We start from the raw sequence: 10,840 nt of genomic DNA, 5'->3' as shown, positions 1-10,840 counted from the left end.
ATGGTGTGTTGATTTTATTCCAGTTGATATTGACATTGCCTAGAATATAGGTTTCATATTTTATTTCAGTTGAGGCCCAGTATAGAATATCTTCAAGGGTGGAGATATTGTTGCCTGGAGAGATGTATAAGGAAATGAAGCAGATATTTTTATGTTTATTTAATCAGAGGAGGCTTGCTGTGGTTTCAGACTTTTTGAACTGAGGGGTAGGGATTTGAAGAGGAATTAGAGAGAGAAGATTGGAGTAAATTAGAGCAGAGCCTCCACCTTTTTTGTTTACATGGTCACTTCTGAGGATGTTGTAACCAGGAGGCAAGATTTCTGAGTCAGTAATATGGGGTTTTAGCCAAGTTTCAGAGATGGCTAGGATGTCGGGTTGATTGTGATTAATCCAGGCTTTTACATGGTGACCTTTGTTGTTAAGGCTCTGGGCATTGATAGTGAAGATCTTTAGAGTGCTAAGAGGAGAAGTGGGAGGAGAAGAGAAAGGGTGGGGAGTGTTATTTGTTGTAGGTGAGGAAGAGGGTGCAGGGATAGAATGGTTTGTGCTGAGGCAAGGGCCAGGGTTAGGATGAATGTCTCCAGATAAGGCTAGGACATTGTAGGTGATAAGTTTTGGTCTGTAAGGTTTATATAGTGGGTATTTGTTAGGGTTTAGCAGAAGTTTCAGAGAGAGAGAGTTTTAGTTGAGGCAGAGAATAGTTTTGGATGAAAAAGATGCAATAGGTTGGGTGGAATAAGGGAGGAGGATATGGAGTGAAAGTGAGAGTGTTGGAGAGGTTGTAGTTGAGGGTTAGGGATAGTTTGAGTAGGAGGGAGGAATGGAGGGGCTTTATGGGAGTAAGAAGTAGCAAGATACAAAGGTATTAGTAAGATGAGAATGGAGCTGTGGAGTTGGATAGTTAAGGGGAGTTGATAGGGCATGTTGGGATAGGTAGGGTAGTGTACAGTGAAAAGAAGAATAATGTGGTGTGCTAGTTAGGAAGGGAAGGTCTAGAGTGACTGGAGAGAGTTAGATATTGTAGGCAAGGACAATGGAAGACTGAGTGTATGGGGGTATAGGAAATTGTAGTGGGAGGAGTAGTATTGAGAGGGGAGAGAGAGGCAGAGTATCCTCTGATGGGTGAATAAGGGGGAGGGCTAGTTGTAGGAGGACTGTGAATGGACAGTGGATTGAAGAAAAAATGAGGGGGAGGGATAATTTGAAGAGGGCTGTGATTGGATAGTAGGTTTGATAGGAGGTGTTTGTTAGGTATCAGAGTAGACATGCTGGGGGTGGGTGAGATTTGGGGGCAGGGTAGGGGAGTGTAGTGAGCCCGCATGGCGAACGGAGCAGGTACAGACAGGTAAGTAAGCCAGTCAGCCAAAAACTATCAGTAAGCAGTTGGCAACTGAGTTCCTTAGTTGAGACAGATTAGTTCAAGGGGGATAGGTAATATTGGTCATGAAGGTAAGTGGTAGCAGGGTAAAGTGAGCAGTAAGTAGCAGATAGGGATAGGGCAGAAAGACAGTTCACAAGCCTAGGACAGAAACATTAATAAAAAGAAAACTTTGGAGATCAGGGAAAAAAGGAAGAGTTACGTACTGTCCTAGTTTAGAATGCCATCTAGTGGTCAGTTAGAGTTATAACAGCAGAGGCAAGTGAGCAGAGAGATATATCAGGGTTGGGGAAGACTCTTAAGGATAGTTTCAGGAGACAGCACAGAAGTGATAAGGATCTAAATGCTAGGGAGTAGAGAGGAGAGAGAATGGCTGCTGGGTATCCTGGCTAAGGTAGCATAAAGTATGTACACTAGATATTAAGCAAGTGTTTAAATATTACCACTTTTAACACATACTTTCTTGCCTCCTAGTGAATAGGGTTCATTAAGCAGGACAGCAAGTCTTTAAGCTATAGTAGTCTTGAATGGATTTGGTCTGCAGGGAGTCCTTTCACAGGTAGGTATGTTCAAGTTTAGTGTAGTATAGAAGGTTCAAACCTAAGAACAGTGGGGACAAGGGGAAAAAAAAGTTAAAGGGTAAGAAAGAGATATTCAGAATAGGGTAGTGCAGACAAGCATACAGGTCAAGCAAGCTAACAGGTAGTAAATACAGTAGTGGTAGTACTCAGTACACTTGAGTTCATACAAACAGTTGAAAAATATTCATAGCAACATATATAGATAGAAAGCAAAGCATACCGACATCTTTTCAAGTAGACATTAGAAAATATTCACTGTAAGGTTAGCAGATGGAAAGCATCCCAACATATATTCAAGCTAGAAAAAGGTACACAGTAATCATACAAAATAGAGAAAGGTCTTCAGCAGTATGCAATAGTTAAGCTAGGTAATATTAAAAAGAATACAACCAAATGGAGCTAAGTTCTGAGAGGAGGGAGGAGTAAGCTAAGGTAGTTAATTATAAGAGAAGCTAATGAGAATGATATATGGACAGTCTCTGCTTGAGCAACTTACCAAGCTAGCATTTGAGCAGGACAATTTTAAGCCATGTGCCCAAGATAGTGAAAGACTAGCATATAAGAGGTTAAGAGGGGAGGCTGTGTTCTTTTGGAGATTTTACAGTGCTGTATTACAGTTTGGCAGATACTACTAGGCTTTTGAGCATGTTCATAATACTGGCCTAAGCACTGATGCAAGCAGACTTGGAAGCTGGGACCTGTTAAGCCCTGCAGCCAAAGAAAATATAAGCCGTTATGCTATTAGCCGAGGAGCTGAAGCATTAGTTCTATCGCCCACGGACAGAGACAAATTTGCTGCATTCCTGCACTTGTGGTCGAAAAAACACTATTGTCTAGCATTCACTAGATGGATTAGAGCTACAGAATAGCTTACCATGAAAGGAGAACAACAGATGAAATTGCTCACAGACTAAGACAACTGTGTAGTCCTCCTTCACCTTTGGGTAAGCACGCTGTTGTCTAGCATTCGTTAGATAGAGCAGAGCAATAAACAGCGTTCCTTGTTGGAAGGCAAGAGTAATTACACAGTGTTGCATAAGTTACTGTACTACACTGCATAGCTTTGATAAGTAGATAGCAACATTTAAACACTATCTTTCAGTTAAATTGTACGAGTGGGGGTTGCTGGGTTAGAATTGTTTGGGTAAGACAAAGATTTATAGGGGGTGAAGCATGAGTCAAACGCCAGTACTAGGGACTATTTTAGAGCGCTCCTAAACCTTTGGGTTAAGCACGCTGTTGTCAGGTGTTTGCAAGATAGAACGGAGCAAATAATATCCAGAAAACAAGGCAAAACCCATACAAATTATGCAGTTATATCACAAATAAACAGCTTTCCTAGTTGGAAAGCAAGAATAGTGCACAGAGTTTCGATAGTTACAATACTACACTGGGTAGCTATGTTAATTAGATGGCAACATTTGAACACCCATTTTTTTTATTTTTAGCTAATGGACAAGTGGGGATTAATGGGTTAGAATTGTTTGGGAAGACACATGTAATTATAGGGGGCAAGCCACAAGTCAAACGCAAGTACTAGGGAAATACAAAGCGTAGTAAAGTGGGTAAAACCACGCATCAGAACGCACATAACCTGTTACGGTTGATAGAGCAAAACTACGCAGTTGACACAGGAACCTTGCGAACAGGCTTGTTCGGTTGTAGGAGCATGCAGCACTGTTTAACACAAGAACCAAGGTGATTCGAACTTACTATAAGGCTGTATTAGACAACTAATGGACCTGAGCTCGTACACACAGGTGCTAGGTAGACTACTACAACGCCACGTGGTACGCCCAGTAGTTAGTGCAGATATCCCTTATAAAAACATGAAACAGATTGCAATATGGTTATTACACCGTACACTGCATATCATTTAAGTTCTAATATCCAAAAACAAGGCAAAAAACATACAGATTATGCAGTTATATCACACAACAACTTAAGATATCCCTTACAAAAACATGAAACAGATTGCAAAATGGTTATTACACCATAAGCTACATATCAGTTAAGTTCTAATATCCAAGAACAAGGCAAAAACCATACAGATTATGCAGTTATATCACACAGCAACTTACAGTGGAGACGCTGGGGCCAGATACACAGAGCAGCCAAGGGATCGGATCCTAATAGTAAAGATGGTGGCTTGCCAGATAGACGGGTTTTATAGGAGTAGAGAGGAAGTGAGGTGGGAGGGGAGGGGAGAGGAGTGCAAAAAGATTAGGAGGGGCTATTAAATTACACTAGTCACAGATAACAAACTATACTATAATGGGGGTGGGGAGAGGGAACCAAGTTGGTGCAAACAGGGTTCTAAGTGGGAAGTGAAGGGGAGGTACTAAGGTAGGAGGGAGTAAAGAAAGGGGGCAGGTACTGGCAGAGGTTGGAGCAGATAATATGGGTAAAGGCAGAGAGTATGTTATGGGGCAGATAGATTGAGGGGCTAAGCCAAGCTCAGACAGGTAAGTGAGCCAGTCAGCCAAAAACTATCAGTAAGCAGTTGGTAACAGAGTTCCTTAGTTGAGAGAGATTAGTTCAAGAGGGATAGGTAATATTGGTTGTGAAGGTAAGTGGAAGCTGGGCAAAGTGAGCAGTAAGGAGCAGGAGAAAGACAGTTCACAAGCCTAGGACAGAAACATTAATAAAAAGAAAACTTTGGAGATCAGGGAAGAAAGGAAGAGTTACGTACTGTCCTAGTTTAGAATGCCATGTAGTGGTCAGAGTTATAACAACAGAGGCAAGTGAGCAGAGAGATATATCAGGGTTGGGGAAGACTCTTAAGGATAGTTTCAGGAGACAGCACAGAAGTGATAAGGATCTAAATGCTAGGGAGTAGAGAGGAGAGAGAATGGCTGCTGTGTATCCTGGCTAAGGTATCAAGTATGTACACTAGATATTAAGCAAGTGTTTAAATATTACCACTTTTAACACATACTTTCTTGCCTCCTAATGAACAGGGTTCATTAAGCAGGACAGCAAGTCTTTATGCTATAGTTGTCTTGAATGGATTTGGTCTGCAGGGAGTCCTTTCACAGGTAGGTATGTTCAAGTTTAGTGTAGGATAGAAGGTTCAAACTTTCTTGCCTCCTAGTGAACAGGGTTCATTAAGCAGGACAGCAAATCTTTATGCTATAGTAGTCTTGAATGGATTTGGTCTGCAGGGGTCCTTTCACAGGTAGGTATGTTCAAGTTTAGTGTAGGATAGAAGGTTCAAACAGTGTTGGAGATGCTGGGGCCAGATACACACAGCAGCCGAAGGATCGGATCCTAATAGTAAAGATCCCTCGGTTGCTGTAAAGATTTGGTTAGTCAAATAAGTTTTATGCAACATATGAATCCCCTTCTTTCCTTGCAGTCCTTCTCAGACAGTGGGCACAGAAGCTTCAAACTTTGCTTTGGGTGCTGTCTCCCAAGCTGTCAAACTACTTGGAATTTGGGAACCACAACACAGGTACAAACATGACAACCTGAAAGTGATGTCTGTTCCTATCAATGCTCCAATCACTCTGCTACAGTTGGCATACACCACTGTAATGTCATGCATAAACAGGATAGAACAATTTTTTCCCTTTGCAGCAACTAGCTGCAACATAATTTTTCCTTTCAAGCAACTTACATCCAAATTAAAACTGAATACAGTGTCAGACTTCTCAGCAAATCGAGGAGATACCCAAATATGTGACTGTGAGAAGTCTTCCTGCAATTAGTCAGCCTATTTGTCAGCTCCTCATAAAATGTGTTCTTTCTCTCCAGTTTTGGGGACTGCAGTCCCTTCCTTCCAGCAACATTGTAAGTATTTGCAATTCTTAGCTTTGATATTCAGACAAAATGCTTTTCCTTTTATTTCATTTGCTCAGATGTGTTTTATGATTAAAAATGTTACATTCTTGCAAACTGTGCGTATTGTATATATGATTGACTGTCTTCCATATTAATATAAACCTGCGTTTTAAATAAGCTCAGATGTTTCCAACTGAATAACTGCATAACAATATCATATTAAAGGTACTTTTTCTACCACCTTGTCTTGGCTTTCTTTCTTTGTTTTCAACTGATACTAGGTAAAATAATCAGTGAATTAATTCAGCCCATGTGTATTTTGAGGGCTTTTTTACAAATTATATTATTTCCCATTGGTATATTCCAAAATCTATTTGCTTGTTCAGGTATAGTGTACCATGCTTTCCCCACACCTCTAAAACTTTCAGCTGTCCAGATCTACTGTGTGTATGGTGAATATAAAACTCGTGCCATCTGATTCCTCAGGGATACTCTCCTTACAGACAGATTTTTATAATATTTTGTTCAGAAGGCCTGATTTCTGTGTCATTTTTTTGGTTGTGAGTCCAGCCATTTCTATGTCATTCCCTCCATCATATGTTCAGTTGTATTTTACACTAACCACTGAAAATGGTCCAGGCTTTCTGTATCTTTGTAGATTTTATTTTTCAACTCTCAGTTTACTGTAGTTAATCCTTCTGAATTATTTGGACAATAGTTGTCTTTCTTCTTTCATGGAGAATGTCTTTTATAACAGCATTTGGCCACTGTGCTCCACTCAGCTAATTAACAGCTGTCATATTTAGTGGTGGCATGAAAGGACTAGAGAAAGTTGCCTCTTATTTTTTGACAGTTATAATTTTTTTTCAAATGTCCTTTTAAGGATACAGAAGATAACCTGGGCAGTTTGCTTGTATTTTTATAACCTACAAGCAGCTAGATTTTGAAGGTGCAGCTAGTAAGGGGGGGTGTCTTTAAAGCTCAATGTTTACATCAATACAAAGAGCACAGTTTATGAGCCAATGTGAGTTTGGAGTGAAAGGACTGGAGAAATCTGCTTGATATTTTTTGACAGCTTATTTTACATTTTTCTCTCTTGTATGTCCTTTTAAGGACACAAGAGATAACATGGGCAGTTTGCTTGAGTTACGTGTAAGTAATATACTTTTGTTTTGGTTGTTTTTGAAATAATTGGTCTAATTGAAATTATGGATGAATTTTGTTCATTGACTTATCAATGGAATATTTATAAAAATGTTTGGATTGCCTAATGTATGGAATTACTACAGAAAACTTTAGTGAAAGTAATGAGTATTATAATAAATATTCTGTGAAGTTGGACCAGCAGAAGGAAAACAGACATATCTTTTTCCAAAAAAAAAAAACTTTAGTAAATTCAGTTGTTCAGACTGTAGGAACTCAAAGCTGTGGGTTAACTCAGGTTGATAATAAGAATTTACCATCAGTAAATCAGTATCTTTTCAAATAAGGAAGTAGATGTTCAGGGCAGTAACTGCAGGATGAACTACTAAATATGTAGCTAAAACTCCAAGGATGAAGGGGATACTGAATTAAAAGATAAAATATTGAATGAAGATTTGAGTCTTAAAGAAGGTAGTTTTTTTTCCCTCCAATGATTAACACAATAACAAATCAGTTTTGTCACACTTCTGAAGTTCTTTATAGTAAAAATGGCTCTGGAGTGAGCTAGAACGGTACTAAATTGATGATTTTTGAAGTCAGATTTGTAATAAGTGGCATTGTAGGGGCATAGGATTTAATTTATTTACCTCAGTGACCAACTCTACCAATAAGGAGTTCAGTTTCATAAGAGTTATTAAAATACAGTAATCATTATCAGTGTTGTTGTGAATAATTGATGATTCATTGCTATGAAGTATAAGGAATATTATTCCTAGAAGAAATAGGAAACTAATTACAGTTTCATGTATGAGCTAGTAATCTGGAAAACATAAAACATGGTATTAAAAACTATATATAAAAGGTGTGAGATATGATGTGGTCATTGTTTTAAGTGGGTATAATGATGTAGAAAAACTAATGGTGTAAATGGAATTACAGACTTGAGTTAACAGTACAAATGTAAGCTGTTTTTGTCATATTCTCCCAACTCCAAATTTTCAGGGGGTGATTAGGCAGTAAAGTAATTTACCAGTTGGATAAGGTGTAAATCTCTATATAATTCTATCCAAGTAATTTATCTTTAGGAGATGTTTGAAAATAAAATCAAGTTTATTGCAATGACATACTGCATTTAAGTAACTTTTAGGTAATAGGATATTTAGTACCCAGCTAACTAAATTGATAAAAAACAGTGTTTAGTTATCAACTGTGAACAAATAATAATAGTGTAAGCTTGAAATACCTTTTGTTAAATGCTCATAGTCTAAATAATAAATTGGAAGAGTTAGAGGCTTGTATAGCCAATGGGAATGACGTTTGTCTGCTTAACGCCTGCAAAGAAAACATAAAAAAGGTAAATGTATGTGTTAGCCTCCTAGCCAAACTGTATGTAATATGTTGATGCGAATTTGTAACTCCAACCTCTAATCGCACATCCCCTGAACTACTCTGCCCCCCCTTTTTTTCTTCCCATTTTTCTGCTCACGGTAATCAGTTTTTTATAGGGTCTGCTGAATATATTAAAGCCCTGCTCTAATAGCGCTCCCAAGCTCTAGCATTCCAACTCCTGCATCTGAATTCAGTGTGTGCTAAGCATGCTGTACAACCTCTGGTTACTAAACTCCTTACCGCAGACATCTGAGTTAATATCTTGTCTCGGCAACTGATTGTTTTTTGCTGAGATAATTTACAGTTCCAGACTAAACCCAGTCTGTTCACCCTTCAGGCTCACTCCACTCCCCTCCTCTACCCTACCTCTATTTCCACCCACCCTCACTCCCATTACATTTATAGCTATCCTCGTCCCCACCTATCCATCCATCCTCCAGTCACAGACCTGAATATCCACACTCTTCCCACGGATCACATCAGTCCATCAAACACATACCCTTCTTCATTAGCTGCATACTCCCCACCCCATCCTCTCTCCCTAGACCCAATCCTCTGTCCTCCCACACTCCACATCCTTCCTCTAACCCCACACTTTACAACTGTCCTCCCTGATAACCCAGATGTACGAGTCTCTTCCTTGTCTCTCCACTCCCTCCATTTTACTATACCTCCCCCATCCTCAATCACACACCACAACTATTATCAAAACCTCTTTTATTTCAACATTACTCAGATATGACTTTTACACTCAACATCTTTCTTTTTTCACTTACTATCTACCTCTCTCATCTTCTAAAACTATAATTTTTCACAGATTACACACCTCTTACACCATCCCCATCCACATCAATCCACACAAACAACCTCCCCAGCTACTCTGCCATTTGCTCCATTCTGTGTAGTACAGACTTAATATTACCAAAGAAACTAATCATCCTCTCCCCAAACCACAACCATCCTTACAACCACAACTTCAAGTATGTCAGTTACCTAAAAAGAAGTCTCTAACCACCTAGTTCCCTGTTCTCAGTGAATTAGTCCTTTGTGGTGACATACATCCCAACTGTGGCCCTTCTCTTCCCACTGCTAATTCTCTTACCTCTACAAAATCCTTAAACTTTACCACAATTAATCTCCAAAGCATTAGAAACAAAATTCCCCAACTGCACGCATAGCTAAATCAATGCAAACCAGACTTTACTGCTATCACTGAAATCTGGCTAAAACCATATATCAAAGACTCAGAATTTCTACCCCCAAACTAATCCTGCCTTAGATATGATAGACTACATAAAAAAGGTGGTGGCTTCACCTTATTATTTCCTAGCTCCTTTACAGTAATCCCATATTCAAAGCCAATTCCCCAGTTCTCCACAGCAGAGCTACTGATAACCTTCCTAAAACTTAACAACTGCAAAAGCCTTTGCATAATTGTCATATACATCCCCCACCCAAAAATACTCCCATTCTTGAAGAAATCCTTGCCTGGACAACAAACAATATAAAAAATAAAACCATCATCTTAGGCAACATTAATATTAACTGACTAGATATTTCCACTAATAACCCCTCTGCTGATATTAACCTTCACATCTATACTCAGCTAATCTACATCAAAGAAAACAAAGGCTCAATCTTGGATTGGATCTTGGTCTCTGACCCAGAAACAATTACCTCCTCAGAGACTCTCCCAAATAGTATTAGTGATTACTCTCCAGCATTCATAATACATAAGCCCACCTCCATCCCAAACTTATACCGACATAGATGCACCAGAGATCTGTCCCACGTCTCCCCAAACACCTTCAATGACATCCTGCAAAACATTAACTGAAGCCCACTAAAACTTCTCCCACTCAATGAAGCTGTAGAATTCTTTAATTCTACATTTCTTAGGATCCTAAATAGTCTTGCCCCACTTCGGTTAAAAAGGAGCAATTCAAAACATGCAATTTGGCTTACAAAGTCTATAAAGCAAGTTATGTCCTCTAGGGACAAAGACTGGAAAGCCTGGCAAAAGAACAAAACATTGTCTAACCTCAGTCAGTATAAACAACTTTGCAATCAGGCTAAACATCTATTTATAAAAAAAAAAAAGAATAATTCCAGGTTATCCAAGACCAACATAAACCAAACCCCAAGAATTTTTGGGGAGCAATCAACTCCCTACTCCACCTTGAAAGTAACAACAATCCATGTTCAAACCCTGAAAAAACACCCCCTGAGATAGTCTCCCTCTTTAACACGTACTTCATTGACACCATAAAAAAATTACCACCACTCACCAGGTACTCCACCTTTGCACACCCCTACAAATCCTCTACCTTCTTTCACACTAACATCCCATACCTACCTCCACTATAAAAAAACTTCATTACAAACTCAAACCCTGTACCAACATCCCTGACAACCTAACCGTAGAATACTTACAACTCTCAACCTCCTCCATTGCATATTCTATCACCATCCTCCTAAACAGGTCCATTCAGGAATCCTGTATACCTGATATCTGGAAAAAAGCATTTATCTTTCCACTTCACATAGGTGGCAATAACTCTGACA

The sequence above is a fragment of the Protopterus annectens genome, chromosome 14.part0 (assembly GCF_019279795.1).
Source record: "Protopterus annectens isolate FY-2018-M chromosome 14.part0, PAN1.0, whole genome shotgun sequence".
Classification (NCBI taxonomy): Eukaryota; Metazoa; Chordata; order Ceratodontiformes; family Protopteridae; genus Protopterus; species Protopterus annectens.
This window is presented reverse-complemented; position numbering follows the sequence as displayed.